Raw genomic sequence first — 26,428 nt, 5'->3', positions numbered from 1 at the left:
GTAAGCGAAAGAGATCCCATTTTCACTAGAAATTTTAGGACAAAATTATTTTCTTATCTGGTTACTCAATTAGATCATATCTCATCTTATCATACTCAATCTGATGGGAAAACAAAGATATTGAACAAATGTATGGAAGGATATCTTCATTTATTCGTATCTGATAAACAAACATAATGGGTCAAGTGGTTACCTCTAGCTGAATGGTGGTATAATGCCTCCTTCCATATTGCAGAAAAAATGACCCCATTTATGGCATTTTATGGATATCATCCACCATCCATCACATCATCTTTCAGATAAAATTCTACGGTTCAAGCAGTGGAAGATCACATCGAGCATCAACAAAAAGTTCTCCAACTCTTAAAGGATAACCTCAATTTGGCGTAGAATCGAATGAAACAACATGCAGATCAACATTGCAACGAAAGTAGTTTTGACGTAGGTGACTGGGTATTTTTACAGCTACAACCATACAAAAAAATGTACCTCAAGCAAGCTAAGAAGGATAATAAATTATCACCCAAGTACTATGGTACTTACAAGGTGTTACAAAACATTGGTACTATGGCATACAAATTGGAGCTTCCTACATCTTCTTGAGTGCACCCAGTTTTCCATGTTTCATGCTTAAATAAGGTTATAGGTGAGAAGCTCCCAATTCAAACAATATTGCTAGAACTTGATGAGGAAGGAAAAATAATATTGGAACTGAAGCAGTCCCGAAAACAAGAACCCGACAACTACAAAATCGATAAATTTCAGAGTATCTCATCAAGGTGAAGAACTTACCCGTTGAAGATTTCACATTGGAGGATGAGAATTTTATATAGAAGCATACAAAAATACTCAAGCGTTGAGGACATAACTTTTTTTAAGGAGAGGCGCATGTTAGGTCCCTACACAACTATTGTAGTCCCTTATTTCAATTATTAGTGTAGCCCCCGTTATTGAAGAATTGTTCATTTATGTGATGTAAAAGAGGTTTCCCCCTCGAAGAGGCTAATTTTGAAGTCGTTGATCTATCTCTTTTTTTTATCTGGTTACATAGCATAAAACATAACATGAATTGAAATCGCAACCTAGAATAAATCACAATATTAAACCAATATTCATTTATAAACTATGCAAAGGATCAAGGAGATTTTCAAAGAGAATTAGAACAAGTGCAAGTAGGAAAGAACAATACTTGTATTAATATTGAACAAGAAGAATCATTACAACCTTAGCCTTGATGATGTATGCCTCCTCCCAATTGTCTCCAATCCTCCCCTTAGGTGACAAGCTTTCTAGCCCTATTCCAACAACACACGTTTACATTAAGAAGTCCCCCCCTCATCCTATAGCCTGTGTCGAATTTATAGGTTGAGATGAGGAGGTTTGAGATCCTCTTCTCAAGGGATGAGATCGATAAAGAGAGGGATGAGGGTTCCACAAAGAGAGGTGGTTTTCTCCATAAACAGAGGGATGAGGCCCAAGTATGTAAGGGCTCAAGGCCTTCAGTTGGGAAATATTCCTCCAACAAGGCTTCTAGAATCACTTTTTATTTTTACTCTCCTTAATATATTTGCATATCATAATGGAATATAGTGTGAAAACTTGCACATGCCACAATGGTCAAATATGTGCTTACATAGGTAATGGCTAGGGAAACTACGCAAATGCATAAAATAGATTTTTGAGCAATGCAATCCATAATTCTTGTAGTCTTCAAGATTGTTTTATTTCCACCTTTGTAGGGGAATGCTTGAAACACTTCATCGGATAGCAAGAGATCTGGATTTAAAGTCATTTTCCTATTGGTGACAAAATTAGATGTAACAGATTTCCCCCTAAAGTACAAAGTCATAAAGGATGTTGAGGACTGAAGCACTTTATCATGCCAACAAACTTCGAATTAGAGACCAAATGGCTAGAGACCTGAAACAAAAAATCAAGGATTACGATACAATATTTTCATACAATCATCATTGAGGTTGCCATTCCCATACTCAGAGTAAAAGTATCTCAAAGAATTAGTATGGAAATAAATAAAGATCCATGTCAACAATAGGCACTGTATGGAAACAATCATCAAAGAAGGATCTATCTTTACAATCATGAATATCTTGAAACTCTACACAACCTGGATGGATGAAAATATATCTAGTGTCTTGGTCTTCATCTTTATCGATCCATAGTATGAATCTAACCATGTGAGTGAATGTATTGAAGTCGAACATAGTATAAACCACCTGCTTATCGGTCAATGATGTGAACTGTTAACAAGTGCGAGAGAAACCACCAATAATGACAATGGTTCCCAAGGTACCCCAATATAATATATGAAGTGCGATTGAACATTTTGAAGTCTAACACTCATAGAATCATTTGATCAAAGGTTAGTGATGAGAACCTATCGTCGAAAGTGAGAAACTTTCCATTAAAGCATGTAAGCTCCATGGTACTAAAGGAGGTTTCTAGGTCAAATTCCTAGATAATAAGCTGAAGTTGATAGGAAGCGACCTGTAACAGGAGGGCCTATGACATGAAACTCATGTTAATTTTTGAAGAGAAAATTTGGAGTGATTCAGGATTGCCACAAGGATGGATGATGTGATTGAAGGCTATGAATTGCAAGGTAATTTTTACTGGTGTTGAACTTCTCTTGAATATATTGATGACACGACATTTTGACTTGGCATCATTTGACTCAAAAAATAAGACCCAGAACTGATCTGAATATTTTCAATAAGGTGTGATCAATTTGAGAAGCACATGGATTTCGCAACCCATACATAAAGGTGATGGAGTGTCATGTTCAAGGGCGACATACTACCTACTTACAATACGGATACAAATGTTTCTTTCCAATTTTTCCCCACCATTACTGGTAATTACCTCTTCATGTTTATATAATCTTGAGGAGGATAACATATGCTTGTCATGTAATCTCATCCTTCGGATGAGTCCTTCAGAGTATTTTTAACGAACCCTAGGAAGGAGTGGTTCGGTCTCATCATGATTGATGATTTCTGCACTGTTTATATTTTACAAGTCCTGTGGAGGAGTGACTCAATGTCATTTTCACATTTCAAGCGTTTGAAAAGACATGAAAAGAAGCTCATTCATTTATTTTAATGTAAAGTTTTAACGACCACAGATAATGTAAAGCTCGGTGTTTTTCATTTTTAGGGAGTCAAGAGAAAAACATAAGTAAATTCCATAGTGTCATTTTTCATAGACTTAGTCTCTCCAGCCCGAAAAAGGGTAAAATAATGCAAGAGAGAACTCTTTTGACTATGATTAGTCAAATTATACCTTTTTTTTAAAATAGTCTATGTGATCCATAAAAGGGGTAAACTTATATCAAGTAGACATTTTTCGTTTACTTTAACGAGTTCGAAATAAATAAGCATACTTGGAAATATTTTTATATTTTGGGAGTCAAAAAAGAGCTTAAAGGTAACTCCAGGGTTTTGATTTTTCATAAATTTTAGGAGCTAGAAAAATTGATAAAATTTACTCGTTATCACTGACCTTCAATTTAATTAACGAGCAAGAAAAGATGGAAAGAAGTCAACATTTTAATGTATGTTTTACGAGCATTAAAAGATAGAAAAAGACACTCGGGATTTTCATGAGTTTAATGAGTCTTGAAAATAATAACCAAAATGGAATCTAAATAGTTTTCATTTTTATACAAGCTTGAAACGGAGAAAAACTATTCTTGAGAGTGGTTTCATTTTTACACAATCTTGAAATAGAGAAAAACTATTCTTGAGAGTGGTTTCTTTTTTACACAAGCTTGAAACTAAGAGGAAACTATGCTTGCAATAAGTTTTAATGCCCCCCAATCATAACTTGCAGAGATACATGCCACCCAAGTTTCTTTTGATCCACCTAAGTAGACTACTAGTTACTAATAGGTGGATGAAATGAAGGTTCATTAACAAGATCAGATGAAAGACTCGACTCAATTAGGGGAGGATTTGTTTCATTTTTTAACGAGCTCGATATGGGAAAATAATTATGATCATGGAACCTTGTTTACTTTTTTAACGAGCTTGACACAAGAAAATGAACTATGCTCATAGAGACCTGTTTCATTTTTTAAAGAGGTTGAAATAGTAAAAGAACCATCCTCATAGGGACCCGTTTCATTTTTTAACGAGGTTGACATAGTAAAATAACTATCCTCATAGGGACCTATTTCATTTTTTAACGAGGTTGACACAATAAAAGAACTATCCTCATGGAACTTTTATCATGGCTTCCAACTAGAAGGAACACATGCTAAGGGACACATCTCTATCATGGATTCCAACTAGAAGGAACACATGCCAAGGGGCACACCTTGATCATGGCTTCCAAGAGGTCTTCATTAGATGGAAGAATAGTTATCTGAAAGGAAGACATGTCAAGGTAATCAATAGGGATAAGTAAATCGTCTTCAAATGTCCCCATTGAAGGGTTCACCATGTCACCTACCAGATCTAAATAAAAACAAGTCAAGCAAATAGTGAGAGGCTCACTTACATCGGTAACTGAAAACATCGGACCAGTTGCCACATAATTAACTTGTGGTGGGGTAAATACCACTTCCATATAAGGAACATTCAGGGAATTCAGATGGTTGTAATTCAAATCAAGACCAATGAACAAAATCTAGTCAATAGTCACAATGTTTCCATTGTGAGGGAAAGACATCACTCGAAAGAGTGTGGACACAAACCCTTTCATGGAATTGGCATAGTCTCGCCCAAGGAGTAAGTTGAAATCCAAGGGGCCTTGGAATACCATAAGATAAATACAAACAATTTTACCTTCCAAGGTAATGGGAAACTTTGGAAGGATCCCTAAAGGTTCGCTAATGGTTCTTATAAAATCTAACAGATTCTATGTAACAGACACAAGCTAAGGGGAAACCAAAGCTTTCCAAGCAATTGAGGATAAAATACTAATAGAATCACCATCATCTAAATTTGTGTGATGCACATTCTTACCATAAGACTTCACGATGATTTGGAAAGGGAGGGAAGAAGGAAGACAAGGCTCTGTCAGTCTACTCCAATTAAAGGAAACAATCTCAATACTTGGAGAGGGTTCCATGGAAATGGGTGAAACGCCCCCTTATGTAGAAGAATATGAAGTAACAAGAAGAACTTGAGCGGTATTAACTTCACTTTATAAATGGAGAGTGGGATCAACCTAAGATGGAATCGATTCGACCACTTGATCAACCAATGGTTCATAAACCTGAGTGATATATGTTTCACTCTCCAATGGAAGAGTGGGATTGACTGCACTAATTGGAATTAGATCAATCACTTTGTCAACTAATGGTAGGTTGGGAGAATTATTATAGTAACTAGTTGGAAGTTGTTGTTGAGAAACAGTAAGGTTTTCCAACAATTTTGAGGCTTCCATGTGAGGTAAAAGGTGAGTTTGATGACTCCCTTTTCATAACCTACAAGGAAACATAACTATACCCTTTTTCCTTGGAACTTGACAATCACTAGTTGATGGATAACTAGTAAGCTGATGAGAATTTTTAGACCACATGTCTAACACCTTTGGAATACCAAGAAAATCGATAAGAAGGTGGTCACCCTTAAAAATATTGCAAGAGAATTTGGGCATGTGACATATTTTCGACGGTTCCTCAACATTTTCTAGACTCGAAGCAATGGTTGGTTGATTGAGTTCTTTCTTATATTGCTTCTTCTTCTTCTTATTATGTTTCTTCTTCTTCTTAGCCACCTGGTTACTAGCATCAAGGCTTTTACCAAGCGAAGAAGAAGAAAGGGAGGAAGAAATTTTGGGTGAAGAAGGTAAAGGGTCAACAAATGGTTGGTGTTGTTGAGATGGAGAACTTGGTTGAGGTGAAGAACTCGATTGAGGTGGATCAGTTTGGGTATTTGGGACTAAATAAGTTGAAAACAACCACATTGGTAAACCTATCGTGAATTCGGGAAGTGACAACGTAGCTATATAAGGAGGAATGACATTTCCAAAGCTAGGAAAAGGACTAGGATTCCCGTTAAAAGGGGTTCCTTGATTGATAAATTCCAGAATTGTTGCCATTAGATTCAATTTTAATAAGTTTATTAAGAATTTAAACAATATTAACAATATAAATTCACAATCCACACCTAAGGTTTGCAAAAATTAAAACAAGAAAACAACATGTGCTAATAAATCTAAGGAGTCAAACCATGCAAACAACCTTTTCACAGTGAAATCACTAGTTGGTGATGAAACCCAACGTCGCAAAGATCAATGTGAAAAGTGGATAGATATAGAGTAGGTGGAATCAGTTACATTGACAACCTGCTTAATGGGCATGATCTGGTGCAAGTAACTTCACTTATGCCATCTCGAGTGAAGAATACCCTCCAAAAAGGTCCAAGTGAGTCTAGTCAACGTCTACTCTAGGTACAGTAGGGACTTCCCCCCGCCATCACCTTGGGTAAAATCCCTAAGATAATGGTCTTTAAGGTTACCACATACAACAATTTAACCTGGGGGTAGAGTCACAGATCAAATGTACACGTAAGGGTAGAGTAAAAATGCTTAATCCCCTTGAAGGTTCCTCAACATGGTCAATATGAGGTTTATCCTTCAAGTGACTCCCAAGCACCTTTCGACACCATTTGTAATGCATGAAAATCATGCTACCATAACCAATGAAGTGGGGTCAATCACTTCATTGGGTCTGATATGATCTCATGCTTAACTCCCTTGTAATAGGAGCTTCCCAAAGTCAAACTGTAATAGATGGATTTACTCCCTACCGCAAGATTCTATTATTTGTTTGCAGCTTTGGAAAGTTAACTCACTTTCCTATTACAAATCCCTACAACCTGATCTAATGTAGGTGCTATGGGCCCTAGAAATAAAACAAATTCTAATTTTTTTTATTAGCTTTGTTTTTAAGTTGTTGTTTACTCAGTAGGTTGGTGGATGTGAAACCAGTGGTGTTATAACCTAACTCAAAACTGAATGCAATCAAGCATGATAATGTAATATTTTCACTTCGATGAATCATAACTAAAGTAAGGAGAGAGGTTTCATTCACTTTTCAATAATGTAAGAATCAATGAGTCATTTTCAAAATGCAAATAAGAGAGAATGTAGAATACATGATTCTTGCCCCCCCCCCCCCCCCCAACAATGAGGGGGATTTTTGTTGTTTTTGAAAAATGCAACCTAATTTCCTTAAAATACAAGCTACAAAATGAAAAATTTTAATCTTAACAACTTCTTTCATACCCAAAATCAAACAATTAATTCTTCCTTCAACAAACACAAGCCATAATTTCAACTTGATGTAATGAATTATGAATCATTGTAAGCAGAATATTGTGTTGTCTTATAGAAAGGAATAACCACTATTCACTTTGACAAAAACAACAAACTCCAAATCACAAGTGTTTCCTTGAAAAACCCTAAATTTTTACCAATACTAATGATTCTTTGCAATCATGAAAACAAAGTACTTAATCTGATCTTTTGACAGAAGAAGGACAGACTCAAGCTATCTCAGCAATGACCGATCTTTCTTTTGATTAATCAGCAATTCACCAAATCAAACCTTGAACCCTAGTTTGAAAAGATAAGTAATTTCTCAAGAAGGCAACTCAAAACATCAAATCAAAATAGAGTGGAATTTTCTAGAATGTAAACAGATCTAGGAAATTACAACAATAAAAAAAAATTGGATCCAGCAAATGAAAACCCTAAATTTTCAAAAATTTAAGAGACTTTCGCAGGTAACTAGTTATTTCTAGTGCATAGACGCACTATTGTTAAAGGAAAAGTGTGCAAATTTGTGCACTGTTGCCAAATAAAAAGTGTGCAGGCCGAGAAAACTTAAGAAAAATAAAAAACAAAGGTAAAAATCCAGAACTTTAAGCTTTCAAGGTTTAGATCATAGTAAAAAAAGGCTATAGAAAGAAATCAAAGGTCAGAGGAGGACATAATGAAGAACAAGTCGTTCCCCAATATGGTCGCCAATTGGTTATGGTGGACTAATTGCTCTTGTGAACAAGAGCGATATCCCTAGATTTAAAAGAGATCTAGTAACAAATAAACAAATGACTGCTACCTTTCCTTAATTCATAACTGAAGAATGAAATGTGAAGTATGCAAGAGCCCCTTACCTTTTATACTAAATGGATGTGGAGGTCCTTTTGATTCTTTCAAAAGCCTCTCCTCACTGCTTCAAAGGAAGATCTATATGAACATAAACAAACAAGCATAAAAGTGTAAAATAGATAAAGGTAAAACATAACATGAATGGAAATCGAAACATAACATAAATCACAAGATTAAACTAATATTCAATTATAAACCATGCAAAGGATGAAGGAGCTTTGCAAAGTGCATTAGGACAAGTGCAAGTAGGAAAGAATAGAGATTGTATTAATATTAAACAAGAAGAAGCATTACAACCTTGGCCTTGATGATGTATGTCTCCTCCCAATAGTCTCCAATCCTCACCTTAGGTGAAAAATTTATAGCCCTATTCCAACAACATAAGTTTACATTCAGAAGTCCCCCCTTCATCCTCTAGCTTGTGTCAAATTTATAGGCCAAGACGACGAGGTTTTAGATCCTCTTCTCAAGGGATGAGATTCATAAAGAGAGGGATGAGGGTTCCACAAAGAGAGGGAGTTTTCTCCATGAACAAAAGGATGAGGCCCAAGTATGTAGGGGCTCGAGGCCTTAAATTGGGATATCTTCCTCCAAAAAAGCTTCTAGAAATCACTTTTTATTTTTACTCTCATAAAGAGATTTGCGCAATTCATAGTGGAAGACAATGTGCAGACTTGCACAAGCCACAATGGTTAAATTTGCGCTTACGCAAGTAATGGCTAGGGAAACTATGCAAATAATTAAAAATAGGTTTTTGAGCAATGAAATCCAGAATTCTTGTAGTCTTTGGGATTTTTTTACTTCCAACTTTGTAGGGGAATGCTTGGAACACTTCATTGGATAGTGAGAGATCCAGATTGGCGATCATTTTCCTAATGGTGACAAAATGACATGTAACAATGATCTATGTTGATAAATATTATGTTCATGGTGGATTTGATAAATTATGTGTTATGTTATCTATCTTACTTGATAGTAATGATTTATGAATAATAGCTCAGCTTGGTCAATGGGTTCGTAATGTTTAAAAGATAGACTTTAGCTCTCTTTGAGAAGTTATGCAAACTGGTGTAATTCATGTTAGTTAATTGGTCAATTAACTGCCTCCAAATATGGTTAAATAGCCTAAAAAAGGTAAACATAACTAGATTTCTTAGCACATATCTCCTTGTACAACATTGCAACTTATATGAATTTTTCCTTTAGGGCCACACCCTCTCTTATTTCTGAATCTTGTGTATCTTGGGGCCCTTGCTTGTCATCAGTCATGAAACCAAACTTTGAGGATCAAGGATCAAGCCCTTGGGCCATACTCACAGGAAATTAGCATTTTAGAGTTTCCCCTTTTGTTATTTGCACTCACTAAAACTCAACTCTATGACCTTGGGCCTTAGACTATAATATCCAGGGAGTTGGGCGTGGGACACTCACTCCCATTTTGTTTTTCATCCAAAACTTGGTGCTTCTTAGCATTCACCATATCGATGGACGGAATGGTGAATACACACTTGCATATGGTAGAGGTTGGCCCCAATAGACTGTTGATAAGACCCTGGTCTACAAGACCGGGCATATGGACATTACAAAGTGGTTTGGGGAAGGCTGATAGTTGGGTCCCGATTTATCACACCCCCTAGTCCAACAGACTATTGGGCCTATGGAATGGGTTAAACAATTGAGTATGTAAGTCATGCACAATGGAAGCTTAGTGGGCCTAGGGGGAAATCCTACCTAATGAAATCCTGCCATTAGGATATTGGGCCACTAGATCCTTGAAGAGTTTGAATAAAATATCATGTGGGGAGGTCAGTCCGCTAATAGAACTTGTACCAATGGAACCTTGCCACCAAATTACTAGGTCACTAGGCCCCAAGGAAGTTAAGCAAAGTAATGGGCAAAGGAGTTAGTCTAGAGTGACATGGGTCTCGTGCGCCCCATTAGGCTCTTAGGCCTTCAAGAACCAAGTGATTTCAATTGAGTGACCAAAGTGGATGTTGGTCGATCCATGCCAATGTGAGTTGTCCCAAGGTGGGCCCACTGGGCTTGTGGGCCTTTGTCCCACCAGGTTAACAAGAAAATGACTAGGAAATACTAGAGTTAAGAGAGCCTGATCTTGTATGTGTTGGAAAAGTGGGCTCCTCTCATGGAAATGGGTCTTGGTCGTCAACTCTTTCTCGTACTAACATTTCAAAGCATAGAGAAACCTAACCCACAATAACATGGGAACTTGTGGACCCTGCGATGATGGAATGGTAGTACAACCTAGGCCATTCATAAGCCATGTGGGTGCCACATGGTGCCCTAGTGGTGATTTGGCCCTTTTAATGGGAAAAGCCTCTAACTAGCATAACTTTCGAACTGGGACTCAGATAGAGATAAAATTTATATCACTCTCAACAAGATGGATGTAATGGTGGTATTAGTTTTATGATATGAAGAGTTTGAAAAATGAGGTTGTGTAACCCTATATTCATAATAAACCTTGGATATTGAGTCAAATGAGTAGATGCTCCCACAGGCTAAGGTGGCACAAGGGGGTGGGAGGTGGCTACAAAGTGGTATCAAAACTTAGGTTCAATGTTGGACTTGAAATGGCTCACACACATAGAATAAAATTCAAATTAAAATGGATGAGTAATTTCAATTGTTGAATGAATGTCAATTTAAACTAGTGTATGATATGATTGCTATATTTTATGGAGTGCTTATGTGTCCTTTTATTTCTTAGAATATGTAACTAACATTTGTTGTGATTGTGTGAACAACATCAACTCAACATGATTGGTGTGGACTTGACAAGGTTATGATTAATATGTTTATACTTGATTTAACTGATAATCATGTGTGTGTGGTAGCATATAGGAAGACACAATTTATAGTAGGAAATAAAGGAATGAGAAAAATAATAGTATAGTACAACATGGACCAAAACCATCCTAATCAGGAAGAAGACTCAGTTGAAAATAGGTCAAAAACAATCCCCTAGTTGGATGGATACCCTCAGGAGCTTGAGAGTTGAACTGAGGGGCTGCAAGGTAGACAATGCAAATATTTTTAGAGCCCAAGAAACACAGGTAGAGGTGAATGCGGTGATATTGTAGAGCTTATCAGATCTTCAAATACAAAAGAAACATGAGCTTCATGCAATCTATTTTGACAGGCATAAATCCAAGCAAAGTCCATCTAAAATTCGGAAGCATGAGTTGGAAATCAATAGGGAAGAGATAGCAAGTCAAGGAAGAGGCACATGCAAGCAAGTGAAGACATGGTGAGAGGAGAAACTCTGCTCAACACTCTTGAAAGAGACAAAAACACCCATGATCAACTATCTAGTGCCACAACTAGGACAAGAAGATACCGCTAGAAAAGGAATGAGAAGAGCACAATGTCCAAAGATTTCAAGAAAGGGAGACCTCCTACATTTGATGGAGAAATTAAGAAGAGTGAAGAAGAAGAAGCCTGGTTGTTGGGCTTGAAGAAGTACTTTAGGGTCCATGATTATTTTAAGAACATGAAGGCTAGGGTAGCTATTTTTAACTTGAAAATAAAAGTTGATATATGGTGAGAAGATCTGAGAAGTCAAAGGAATAAGAGAAAAGGAGCTGACACAGAGAATATATGAGAAATATTTCTAGGAGAATTAGTAAAGATCAAATAATTTCATGAGCATAAATTGGGACAAGTCATCTTGGATTCCTACACCAACGGATTTTTGGAGTTGTTGAGGTATGTGCCCTATATCAAGGATGCGAAGGTGAAGATTCAAAGATATCTCAATGGGTTATAAAAGGCCTACCAAGATAGAATTGAATTTTATGAACCAAGTAGATTGGAGAACACCATCATAAAGGCCAAGTATTGCTATGATTACATCAAGCATAAGGCCTAATTATGGGCAGATTGGAGAAAGAAATACAAAACCAACTTCAAGGGGAAAGCATAAAAAACATCAGGATACAAGAAAATGGGGAAAATACTAAGTTTAATACACCTGTTAAAGGATATTTCTCGTGGAATTTCATTGCTAGCAATATACACCATCCTATCAAATTAGAAAAGAGAAAAGGTAAAGGAGTCAAGAAAACTAAATGGCCATGAGAAGAACTATGTCACTCATGACTCAGATCTAGAAGCAATTGTTCATGCACTGAAACTGTGGAGGCACTGCTTGATTAGGATGAGATTTGTGTTGATCTCAAATCATGTAGGGATGAGATACTAATTATTTGATAAACCCAAGTTAAATTCTAGAAAATCCATATGATTGGATTTGATCAATGAATTTGATTTTGAGATTTATCATATTAAGGGCAAGGAAAACTAAGTAGCATATGAAATTAGTGGAAATCTACAAGTAGCCCACTTGGAAGCCATGAACACTTGTGAAATTGAGACCAAAGAAAGGTTTAAGAGGCATTGATACATGATGAGAATTTGTAGCATGTGAAGGAATACTCATAGTAGGAATCAGAGGGAACAATAAGCAAGAATTACAAGCTCATTCATGATGGTATTTTGTTGTTTAAAGATAGGTGGTATGTACCATGTGTGATCGAATTGAAGAAGCTCATATTGGATGAGTTTCATAAAACACCTTATTCAGGTCATCTTGGTTATCAGAAAATGATAACAACCATAAATAAATCATATTATTGGTTGGGAATGAAGAAGGAAATTGTTGAATATATTGCCAGATGCCTGGAATACCAAATGGTCAAAGTGGAATGCAGACATCCAATAGGATTGCTACATTCAATTCCAATCCATGAGTGGAAATGGGAAGTCATATCCATGGAATTCACTACAGGATTTCCAAAGACATCCAAACAACATGATTCCAGTATGATGATAGTGGGAAAATTGAGTAAGGAAACTCACTTTATATTTGTTAAGTTCCTCACAAAGCCATTGACATTGCTAAGATCTTCATGAAATAGATATTTAGTTTGCACGACATACCCAATAATATTATCTTAGATTGGGATGCCAAGTTGATTTCAAATTTTTGGAAGGCATTTTTTGTTAGTTTTGAAATCTAGCTAGTCTTTAGTACAACATATTATCCTCAAACAGATGGTCAAATTGAAAGGGTAAACAGAATTCTAGAAGACATGCTGCGGATGTTTTTCATGCACCAGCCAAAGAGGAGGGAAAAATTCCTTCCATTAGTTGATTTTTCATACAAAAACAGGTACCAAGAATAAAAAAAATATGAGCCCTTTTGAGGCATTGTATAATATAATAAGGAACACTCCCATTAGTTGGGATGACCCAGTGAACTGAGTGGTTCTTGGACTTGACATGGTGAATAAATGGAGCACAAAGTGATTAATATCACGCAGAAATTGAGCATAGCCCAAGATGGGAAAAAGAGTTACATAGAACACCAGACAATGCATAAAGAATTTGAAGTGGGAGTGACCCAAGTGGCTCCAGAAACACTAAGTGATCAAAGAGGGCTCAAGAAAGGATAAAAAGTAAAAGTTCCTAGATTTCTATGAAACCAAGGCCAGATCAGAGAGCTCGTCACAAGATTCATAACGACACAAACAACACCCCAATCCGACATCGTATATGAAAGTTATGGCTAGAAATTTTTTTGGTCAATTAGGTCCCTTGGCTAAAGTTAGCAGAGTGGCAACTAGATTTGGAGGCTAGCTAAATATGGCAGAGTCGCTAAATTTGGCATAAATTAACTAGGCAACAAATTGGCAATTTACGGCAATGATTTCTGGTGGCCGAAACTAGCGAAATTATTGACTACTTAATTTTATTGGCGACCCCTAAAAATCTGGCGGAAAAATGCAAACAAGAATAGTTAAAAATAAAAAAAATAAAAAAATGGGGTGGTGGGCTGCCACCCTCACCACCCCACCCATTGGATTAAATTTATGTATTTATTTTTTATTTATTTGGTTATTTATTTTTTTAATATGTATCCATGATGGGCGGGCCACTGACCAATGGACCCACCCAAGCTACCACACACACGTCCATATATATTGGGGTAGGAAGGGTTCGAACTCGCCTGATTGTGCAGGCCGGCTCGCCCAGTGGGCGGCCCCTCCAAAAACATTAATAAAAAAAATGCCAACAAGCTATATGGGGGAAGTCCACGAGCTTGAATCTAGTATCTCCACCCACTTAAAGTGCGTGATTGCCAACGGCCCATAAACCTTAACCTTGTAATTTCCACTACTTCCAAATTATTTAAACCATGATCATTTTCCCAGTAGGAACCCAATGGAGGCCAAGTGGAGAAGAAAGATGTGACTTGAAAAGTGGAACTAGATGGAACGTAGTTTGAGACTGGTATATTCCAAGGGAATATTCCCTGAGATATTCCACTAAATATTCCCATGCAACATCAGTGAGGAATCTTGGAGATTCCTTAGAAGGTCAAATTTTCAGAATGTTAGATTCATGCCAATTTTATACTCAAATGAACCAAAATTTCACTAGGAGTCTGAGGGCGTGAACATTTTTCTGATCTGAGCAGCGAAATTTTAGTCAGCCTGTAAAAACAAATCTTTGTGGAATCTTGAGGAATCTGAAAGATTCCCTTGAGGCTTGAAATTGACAGTTTTAGAATGAGGCCGACTTCACACTCATTTTTCTCAGTTTTTTGCCATGAACACGATGACGTGATCATATTCTTCATTTGAGTAGCTAAATTTCAACAAACCCACGAGAAGGAATCTTTGATATTCTTAGGGGATCAGATTTTGACCGAAGCAGAAAGGGGTCAAGTTTACAATCATTTTTCACGATTGTTTGCCAGTAATTCAACAGTGTAGTCCATTTCTTCAGCAAATGTGTGCATTTTAAGGCCATCCCTGTAAATAGAGGTATAAGGTGTCTTTTGTATATGCATGTAATTTGATTTCACTAAAGATTAATGAAAGAGGCTCCCCACATTGAGCAAGGCTTAGAGACGTAACCCACGTTGGGCGAACTTCGTTATAAACTTGTTTGTTTCTTTGCTTCTCATGGTTTTCAATTATTTTTGCTTCTTTTATGTTTATGCATCTCATGGTTACATGCCCTTTTAAATGAAATTTTGTATGCCTATTTGAAATGAAAAGATCCAGATGAAGTTTGGTATCAGAGCGGGTCTTCTGATGACGTGAATTGCATGTGTATGATAACCAGGGAAAATCTCTAAAGAGGTGAAGGAAAACTTAAATCCTTTGATCCAGAAGCGGGGCATGCAACACAAAGAAGGAAAATGGTAGATGAAGATGCTCAGTTGGAGGAAGAGCGAAATTGTTGCAATGTATTCTGTGCCATGGTAGAAATAGTGGACAAAGTGTTTGCAGAGTATGATAAGATAATGACAAAAAAAGAGAAAAAAGAAGCACCAGATGATCATGCCTCAATGAACCATGAAGGAGGAGGAGAAGAGCCTCCTAAACCTCCCTCTCCATCTTCCTGCAAAAGTTATTTTTCTTTCTCTTCTCGTCATTCTAGAGGTATAAAAACTCATAAAAATCCATTTTTCAAGTTGGATGTCAAGTTTGATCTACCTATGTTTAGTGGAGAATCTAATGTAGAAAAGCTAGATAACTAGATCAGACAGGTTGAAGTATATTGCCGCATACAATGAATAAAAGAGGATGAAACCAAGATCCAACTAGCATCCCTTGAATTGAGTGGCATTACTCTCGTCTAGTGGGAAGGAAAGTTGCAGAAAGGTGGTAAGAATACCCGTAAAATTCTTTTATCTTGGTTTGAGTTTGTTTCTTCTTTAAGAGGACAATTTTACCCATTTGTTTACAGGCAAAAGGATATTATGGAATGACAACATTCGACACACAGTAAAGGTCAAAATGTTCAGAATTTTACAAAGGAGTTTAGGGAACAAGAATTAGCATTGAATGTTCCACTAGACTGTCTTGAGATGTTGATGAAATATATTGGCTATTTCCATAGTTATTTGCATCATTCATTGTTATTATTTGAACCTAAATATCTTGATGAAACAAGTGTGAAGGTTGTGCATCTTGAAAGCATGGGGAAGCATGAGAAAGATGACTGCCAAAAGAGGACAACAACAACTAAGACAAAGGAAGCAAAGCCCTCTTGTACTCATTGTGAGAAATAAGGGCATGATGAGGAACATTTTTGGAAACAGAATCCGGAATTGAGGCCAAAGTGGAATGATAGGAAGGAGACATTGAAGACAGTTGCAATTGTGCAACAAGACCAAGAATATGAATTAGAGGATGATGAGAAGCTCACAATTACAAGATTTGTAGGTGTTGGACCAATTGACCTAGGATTAGACTCAGGTGATGAAATGAAGATTACAACTCTTGGGATTGTAGAAGATGGACCTATCGACTTGGGTTTTGATTCAGGTGATGAGGCAAATATTTCAGCAAATGTTGTGCCAAAAATGAGGAGGGCACCAAATACTGCATGGCTCCAAGAACTCGAAGAGATTAACCAAATCCTTCAGGTGGAGAATGTTAAACTAACAAGACTCCTACAAGAAGCAGAGGAGGAGAAAAAAAGGTTGCAACATTAGTTACAAGCAAGGAGGAGGTCTTCGAAAAGTTGCAACATAACAAGCCTGAGATAAAAAGTGATTCTTCAATTTCATGTTCTTTTTATGATGACGATTTTACTACTTTTGAGAATCATACTACAGGAATTGGATCAAAATTGTTGAAAAAAATGGGGTATCAAGGAAAAGGCCTTGGCATTAATGGCCATGGCATTGTGAATCCCATAAAAGTGGAGGAATTGCCTCGTTATGGAGCACTTGGGTATGCCAGAAAATAGGTTGGATAATTCTCCAAGACAACCAGCGACCAACCAATGACAGATGATGGGAGCACCTCATAACATTCCAGTGATAGTGAGGATTCCATGGGCACTTATCAGAGGTGCACCAAGAATAAGCATTCCAAGAAGATCTAGAAAATTTGGAGGAGAAAGAATCATTGTAGTCACTGCAACGAGGATGGACATGAGAGAGCCACGTGTCAGATACTCCATGCCCATAAAGCACCTATGAAGAAACCAGTTGGTGAAGATGTTCAACAAGAGAATTTGCCACAGAAAGATGACCTATTCACTTTGTTGAGTTAGAGATGGTTTTATTAGATATTGTAGCTTGTCATGGTCACATTTTGTAGATCATATGTTGTGAAATGATTGTAAAGGTGATTATGTGTTTTCCATCACTTATGAAAGCAACGTGATGATATTTTGGCCTTTTAGGTGGGGTATTGGGTTTTGTTATGATTTTGATGTAAACTTGACTAAAGAGTGTGTTATAAACTCTTGGAAAGTATGGGGTTGTTTGAGTCATGTTTAGTCTTGTATATAATTTGCAAAGAAGGTACCATAGGTTTGCATAGAATGCAAGTGTTGGTTCGTCACTTATGGCTACGAAGAACTAAGGTGAAGGAGAAGGAAGTATGGCTTGACATGGCACTTGTTGTGTAGAAAAGGGAGTACAATAGATTTCAAATAGTGTTCATGCTTTTGGAGGACCAAAGAAACACTCAGTGATCAAAGAGCCCCCCAGGAAAGGCTCAAAAATAAAATTTCTTGGATTTCCATGAAACTAAGGTCATATTGAAGATCTCATCACAGTATTTCCAATGACATAAATGACACCTCAATCCGATATCGTATGTGAAAGTTATGACCAGACAAAGTTTTGGTCAACTAGGTCCCTTGGCTAAAGTTAGCAGAGCACCAACTAAATTTGGAGTCCGGCTAAATTTGGCGGAGCCACTAAATTTGATAGAAATTAACAAGGCAACAAATTGGCACTTTGCAGCGACAGTTTTTGGTGGTCGGAATTGGTGAAATTATTGCCTACTTAACTTTGTCAGTGACCCCTAAAAATTCAGAGGAAAAATTCAAACAAGAATAGTTAAAAATTAAAATTAAAATTAAAAAAAATGGGGTAGCAGGTTGCCACTCCCATCAATCCCCCCAATGGATTAATATTTTATTTATATAATATATATAATGTATCAATGGTTGGCAGGCCACACGTCGGCGGACCCGCCTAACCTACCACACATACCTCCATATATATTGGGGCCAAAGGGGTTCGAACTTGCCCGACAGTGTCGATCGGCCTGCCCAATAGGCAGCCCTTCCGAAAACATTAATAAAAAAAATTCCAACAAGATATATGGGGGAGGCCCGTGGGCTTGAACCTAAGACCTCCACCCCTTAAAGCGCTTAATCGCCAATGACCCACGGGCCTTAACCTTGTAATTTTCGTCGCTTCCAAATTATTTAAACCATGAACATTTGCCTAGCAAGAACCCAACAGAGGTCGAGCGGAGAACCATGATGTGACCTGCATAGTAGAACTTCATGGCCCATAGTTTGAGACTGGTATATTATATGGGAATATTCCATGAAATATTCTTTGGAGGGCCAAATTTTCACAATGTCAGATTCATGCTAAGTTAATACTCAAACGAACCAGAATTTTGCTAGGAGTCTAATGGCATGAATAGTTTTCTGATTTGAGCAGAAAAATTTTAGTGAGGCTACATAAAATAATTTTTGTGGAATCTTGAGGAATCTAAAAATTCCCTTATGGCCCGAAATTGACAGTTTTAGAACCAAGTCGAATTCGTACTCATTTTTCTCAATTTTTTACCAGTAATGTGATGATATGATCCAATTCTTCATCTGAGCAACCAAATTTCAGCAAGCCTGAGAGAAGGAATCTTTGGGGAATCTTTGAGATACCCGGGGGACCAAATTTTTACTGAAGCAGAAAGAGGTTGAGTTTATAGTCATTTTTCATGATTTTTTGCTAGGAATTCAACAGTGTAGTCCATTTCTTTAGCAGAGGTGTGAATTTTCAGGCTATCGCCGTAAATGGAGGTATAAGGTGTCTTTTGTGTATGCATGCAATTTGATTTCGCTGAAGATTAATTGAAGAGTCCCCCACACATAGAGGAGGGCCTGAAGATGTAAACTACACTGGCTCAACTCCATTATCAACTTGTTTGTCTCTTTTCTTCTTATGGTTGTCATTTATTTCCATTTTTTTTTTCTATGGGTATGCGTCTTATGGTTACATGCCCTTTTAAATGCAATATGTATGCATCTTTGAAGTGAAAAGATATAGAACAGGGAGAGCATATCTCCACTTCAGATTGAGAAGAGCTCACTAAAAGTAGGATCTCCTACTAAATTAGCACCCAAATTTTGTGGACCATTTCAGATTTTGTAAAGAATGGGAGAAGTGGCTTATAGGTTGGCTTTTCCACTCACGGTGAAGGCACATGATGTACACATTTATTTTCTTCAAAAGTATGTACATGACAGTAATGATGTAGTTGATTGGTCTATGATATGGGTGGAATCTGTATTTGTAATACAACTAGAACCACTATGTATCCTAGACTAGAGAGAGACCGCGCTCTAGAATCAAGTAATAGAGCAAGGAAAGGTGCAATGGAAACACTTTGGACTTGATGAAACAACTTGGGTAATTGAAGATCAAATGAGGGTAATCTATCCATTTTTGTTTAATGTAGGAATGTATGTAAGAGTTATGATTATAAAGCTCAGCTTTTGTTTTTTGTTTCTATAGATAAAACGCCAAGGATGGTTTTCTTATGAGGGGGTGGGTTTGTAACAACCCTCGATTTACCTCTATTTTTGTAAATTGAATTATAATTGTGAATGTTAGTGTCGAAGCCATAGATGGATAGGGAAAAATCAGGCGAACACTTGAAATTTTAATTTTAATGATGGCCTAAAGGATCAGATGCCTATAGATCCACAATTTTGAGGGAGATCCTATTGCATGCCTTGAAAATATGCAACTCGACCCAAATTAATTTATGAATTCGGTTGCAGACCAATTGAGAAACCCCCCTGACAAGAATTCAAGAGATGTTATTGGGGTGGTGGGGTATGGGACGATGCCCATCCCCCTGGCAAATTAAGGATATAGGATAAGCACCCTCTCATTATCATGAGGGAGGATGGGAAGAGGAGATTACTCCTTAGAAAATTGAGGAGGGACAATAAAAAGTGAAATAAGTGAAACATTGCGGAACAATGAGAGATTAAATGAAGAGAATGAACAAGAGAGGAAAAACGCACAACTGAAAGGACTCTCACTTAATTTATTCTACATTAACTCTCTATATCACTTTTGCTAGAAGATAGAGGACATTCAATGCTTATTGTAAATTATGTGGAATTGTGGAGCAGTGATAGTAGTAGATAGAACAAGGATGGAGCCGATTGTATAGCCTTGTGTTTGAATTGAACTATTCTAAATTTAGGTGACATCGCTTATGAATTTCTTGAGGCCACTAGAACATGTTTTCTAAGCTGATGTGGTTAGTGGGAGGCTCAATCAATGAATGAGTTAATCTGGTGTTTGTTGTATAGATTATAAACCACCTTAACAGGGAAATATGGGTCATTGTGGTGCTTGTTGAGTAGTTGATAAACCAACTAGACAATGGACTATAAACCCCTTTGCTACTTGCTATGAAAAGACAATTGATAAACCACCTAGATAAAGGATTCTAACTCCTAGACTAAGCAATACCCCACCTGGACCTTGGTTGAATCCCTCTGAATGGAATTAGAAGAGTGAGTGAGTCACTGTGGTGCTTACTTCCATAGAGTATTTGATAAATCACTTGGATAGTGGACCCCATCTCCTGAGTGTATGACCAAGCCATTAGTGTGAATTTTCCCTTAGTAGGTATCCCTTTAGGATTTGGATCTCACTTGGGAAAGGAAAATTTTAGGGGCTAATATTCCATGCTTTTTCCAAAAAAAATTCGCCAATTTCCATTTTTCTAAAAATCAATTCACCCAGATTTTATAGTATAAAATTATTTTACCTTAAAAATCGCTAGTATTATATATTTTCTAATATAAAATAATTAGAAATCTAAACATTTTTACAAAATTATCATCAAAAATTTTAAGATTTGGATATTAGAGACTAGAAATATTCGTCAAGGTTGATCAAATTTAACATAAACTTACATCCTTAAAATTTTCCCTGCACTTGGGGGTGGTCAGCTGCAAGAAAGTTGCAGTGTCGTTGGCCTATGGTTGTGGAGAGTGGAAGTCCCTCCTTTAGTTTCTATCCACCTTAATGCACACAGATAAGTATAATTGCTTATGCATGTTGGCTTATGGATTGAGACATTCCTTGTTGTGCTTATGATTATTTCAAGGCCGTGTATGTTTATAGATGAATGATTTGGGTTCACCGTTATGCTCATGATTGAGAATTTATAAATAATGTCTATGGTTGTGCTAAATGTTTGATTTATGTTGATAAATTTTAAGTTCATGGTGGCTGTGATAAAATATGTCTTATATTATTTCTCTTACTTGATAGTAATGGTTCATGAATAATAGATTAGCCTATTTAGTGGGTCTATAATGTTTAAGAGATAGAATGTAGCTCTCTTTGAGTAGTTATGAAAACATGTGTAATTCATGTTAGTTAATTAATTTCCTCTAAATATGGTTAACCAACTTGCAAAAGATAAGTAGAACTAGATTTCTTAGCACATCTCTCCTTGTACAACATTGCAACCTATATGAATTTTTCCTTTGGGGTCACAACCCTCTCTCATTTATGAGTCTAGGCCCTTAGGCCATAACTCATAGGAAATTAACATTTTAGATTCAACCCTTTCATTATATGAACTCACTGAAACTCATAGTCCATGACTTCGAGCCTCTTACTATAACACCCAGGGAGTTGGGCATGGGGCACTTACTCCCCTTTTTTTGCATTAGAAACTTGGTGTTTTCTACCAATCACTGGATTGGTGGATGGACTGGTTGTTACACACTTTCATATGGTAGATTCTGGCCCCAAAAAACTAGTGCTTAGACCTTGGTCTACCAGATCGGGCTTATGGACATTACATAGTGGTTCAAGGTTAGTAAATAGTCAGGCCCTAGTATATTGTGCCTCCTGGTCCAATGGACCACCGAGCCTATGGAAGGGATTAAATGATTGAGAGTATAAGTCATGTGCAATGGAAGCTTGGTGGGCCTCAGGTGGAACCTTCCTAGCAAAATCCCGCCACTAAGCTACTGGGTCATCAGGTCCCTAAAGAGTTTGAATGGATTATCGCGTGGGGAGGCTGGTCTACTAGAAAAACCTAGACTTGTGGAACCTTTCCACCATACTACCAAGTCACCAAGCCCCCAAGGAAGTTAAGCAAAGTAAACGAGTAGCAAAGCCAATCTTGAGTGACATGGGCCTCGTGGACCCCACTAGGATCTCGAACTTTTGGTCATTAGGCTCTTTCAATCAAGTGAGCAGAGTGGATGCCATTCGACCAATGTTGCTATGAGTTGTGCTAGGGTGGTTCCACTAGGCTTGCAGGGCTTCGAGCCATTGGGTTAGTAAGAATATCATGCAAAAATATTGAAACCAAGAGTGCCCATTTCAATATGACATGGATTAGTGGGATCCACTTCAGGCCATAAGTCTCAGTTTCCGGTTATTTCTCGTGCTAATGTTTTAAAGCATAGAGCGACTCAACTTGCAATAGTGTGGGAACTTGTGGACCCCATGATGATGGTGTGGTAGTGCCACCTAGACCAGGTATAGGCCATGTGGTTGCTACATGGCAACCTAGTGATGACTTGACCATTTTAATGCGTGAAACCTATAACGGGCATAAATTTCGATCGAACATTTAGATTGAAATACAATTTATATCACCAAAAATCTCTCGATGAGCTAAACATAATGGTGGTATTAGTTCTAGAATATGAAGAGTTTAAAAAATGAGGTTGTGTAACCCCATATTCATAACAAACCATGGATATTGGGTCAAATGAATAATCCCCCTCATAACCCAAGATGACACAAGGGGGTGGGAGGTGGTTACAAGTAGTATATCAAAGCACTCTTTCCATTCTTGCTAAAGGAACCATGAATCAGATAGAGTAAAAATTAAGAAGTTTTTTGTGGTGTGGAAGGAAAGAGAAGGATCGAGTACTTCTTGTAAAATAGAACTAGGAATGCAGTTTTAAACACTTCATATGGTGGGAATTGAAGGATATAGACCTCTTCTCTAGAATCCTTGTTCTGATAACTACTTTTAGGTTTACCTCTTTATCTAATAGATGACAAAAAATCATATATAGGATTGTATTTGGCTTTAGTTGCTTTTAACTAGAACATAACTCCTCTTAGGTCTTACAATGGTGTTTTTTTTCTTGCATTATATTATCAAAGCTTTTGTTTAGTATAAAATATACTTTGCAAGTGGGGAATGAGAAAAGTATCCAAATAAAAGAAGACATATTGGTTGGTATACATTATAATTTCTCATTTTGTGATGAACTTAAAACTTTTTTGTCCTCTCTTAATATAACTCATTTAGTTGACCTAACCATTGAGCAATCTCTAATGCAAGGGCACATGATATCAAAAACAACACAGGATGTAGACATCTTGAATAATTTGTTTCTTGCTTATTCATATTTTCACTTTCAATCATTGAAACCTAACATTTCTTTGTCTAAAGAGGATGATTCTTTGAAAAGGGGTGCAAACTCTTCTAGTAACAAATATTCTATAGTTTTAAATATGACATTTCTTTTTATAATTAAAATATAGGATCTAAGTAAAAACCCGAGGAGGAGTATTTAGCCTACTAAAATTGTTTTAATGTAAAACTCTATATTGCATGGATGACAATTGAAGAAAATTTCTCCCTTGGCATTGACTCTTTTATTCCAAATTCCCCAACCTTTTTCCATTGTGTAGAGAGAATGTAATGCAAAAATGATTCATCATCTATGTAAAGAATGCCATTTATTTTTAAAGGTTTAATGTTTAATTAAAGGCATGCATATAGGTTAAGTATTAGGTCAAAATAAGTCTGTAAAGATTGGTATATTTAATACCATTTTTATATATATAGCTTTTTATAAATGATAAAAATTTTAAATGGAAAGAAAACTAAAGCATACATGAAACTTTTTACTCCCTTGCCATAAAAGAGGAAAAAGAATAAAAATGTTACTAATATTTGTCCATAAATTAAAAAATTACTTTTAGATTTTTTTTTTAATTTCCCATAAAAAAATCTAATTTATTTTATTTATTTATTTATATTTTTTTTTCTAGTTAAGACTAACCTAAGCACCCACGGGGGATTTGAACCGGTGACCTATCGCAAGGAGTGCCTTAACAGCACACCCATTCACCGTCAATCCAAAGCCCCATAGGCATTTATTTATTTATTTTACAATAACATATTACTGTATTTAAGAGAACGATGACCTTACACTACCTTTAACTTATTATTTATTTATTTATTTATATTACAATATCATATGACTATATTTAAGAGAACGATGACCTTACGCTACCTATAACTTCTGTTAAATTAAAGTAATAATTTACATGCTCTTTGAAAACTACAAACAAATTATTTTGCATCAACTTTATGTTTTGCTTGATTTTAGTGTTTCGCTGCTAACTCCAAGTAATGATTCACATGACATGACATGCCATGCCATGCCATCCCATCCCATCCCATCCCATCCCATCCCAAGGATGAATTTATGTCTCTAGGTGTTTGTCTAAGTCAGCCAAAGCAATTGTACAATCTATGGAATCATCATACTCATTACTCCAATCATCATATTGAAATCATATCGTGTTGGTAGAACATGCAAACGAATTTAGGGTTCTAATGAAGATTGTTGTTTTAATGAAAGGAATGTAGTTTTGAAATTTTAGTTATATATCAAGTTTTTAGGGTTCTAATTTTTATGTATGAATTTCATTTGGGGTATTTTTGGATTATTATAAATATTTTTGGGTGCTTTGTGTTTTATATCGGGTAGGCTTGTTTTTTATGCTGAAATCACCAAAAATTTATAAGAAACGCTGAGTGAAAATTTAAGATTTATAAAACTATTATAAATATGGTAAGGTTTAAAATTATTTTTAGATGGTTGTAATTTTGAATGGCCATTTAGATTAGTCTTTTTTTGGTACTTATTGATGGGTGTCATCAATAGGTATATTTCGAGGCCTATTGTGTTATCTTCTAGTGCTTAAAAATATTTTTTTCTCACATTAATTTGCATTTTTTAACCATAATATGTTTAGTAGCAAGATTAAAGGGTGTTTGTCGTATTTCATGATAATGTGATTAATATGTAGGCAAAAGAAGCATTTTGGAGTAAATGGGTTGATTGGAGACATCTAGAGAGAATATAGGTGGGCTTGTCCACTGCATTAACTCTCCAACTTGGCTTGAGACCAAAGATTCCTCACCAACATCTCGAATTCACTGGCAATCAATGAACTCAAGTGCATGTGAAGATCCAAGGTAACCAGATCCACCAATCTGGTGATTTTTGAGGGAATCACACCTCTTTCCAAAGGAACTGGCCTCGACTACATTTTTTATAAATAAATAAGCCTAAAGGATCATTATGATTCAATTTTTTGTTAAAGATAAGAGTAGATACTTAGAGCCCCGAGCTTGATACTATCATTTTCATCTTTCATATGATGTATGTGACTCTTATTTTTTGTCAATGAGAAGTTCATTGTTGGCCTGCATCTGAGTTGGTTTTGGAGGGTTGAAACCCTTAGGTTTGGGCCCAACCTAAAGGCTTTAGTCTCTCTCTTGTATTCTTTCCTTGTTCTTATTCAAGTCATTACAATTCATTTCTTGCTTAAGTAGGAATTACATCACAAAACTTGTAGTTGCAGGTTTGTCTGTGACCTCTCTTGTGGGAAGAGTGGTTGGAAGATCTACATCAACAACCCAAAAACATGTTTTTATGATTTCTTAGAAATTGTTAAGTGTTGGATTGTAATCATTCTGTATGCTTGGTTTTTGTAACTTAGAAGTTAGTTGCATTGATTTGGAAATTACAGTTGTGTTGTCGCTTAGAGTAGATTCTAAGAAAATTCATCTCATCCTTTCTATGTTAATTTATTTTGTTGTAATATTGATCATTTCTTTCATGTGCTTGATTAGTCTACAAAGATTGTTGTTGACTTGAAGGGGTGGAAACACTCTTCCACATCCACCTAGACCAGTCCATCCCTCACTTGGACTCTTCACATTGCTTCCAAACTCTACCACCGAGATCACTCTTCTAGGGAAAATGAAGGATACCATGGGCATAAACTTTGGTGCAAGATATGCCTCCAAGGGGAACTGATCTTGGATATGGGGCTCCCACACCATTCATTCACATTCATTCACCTTCGTTTACCTTCAAGATCCCATTATTGTCCTCAAAAAGCTCTCGGACT

Source organism: Pinus tabuliformis, chromosome 5_2 (assembly GCF_031772625.1).
Source record: "Pinus tabuliformis cultivar Carrire ecotype Pingquan chromosome 5_2, CPIR1, whole genome shotgun sequence".
NCBI classification, from domain to species: domain Eukaryota; kingdom Viridiplantae; phylum Streptophyta; class Pinopsida; order Pinales; family Pinaceae; genus Pinus; species Pinus tabuliformis.
This window is presented reverse-complemented; position numbering follows the sequence as displayed.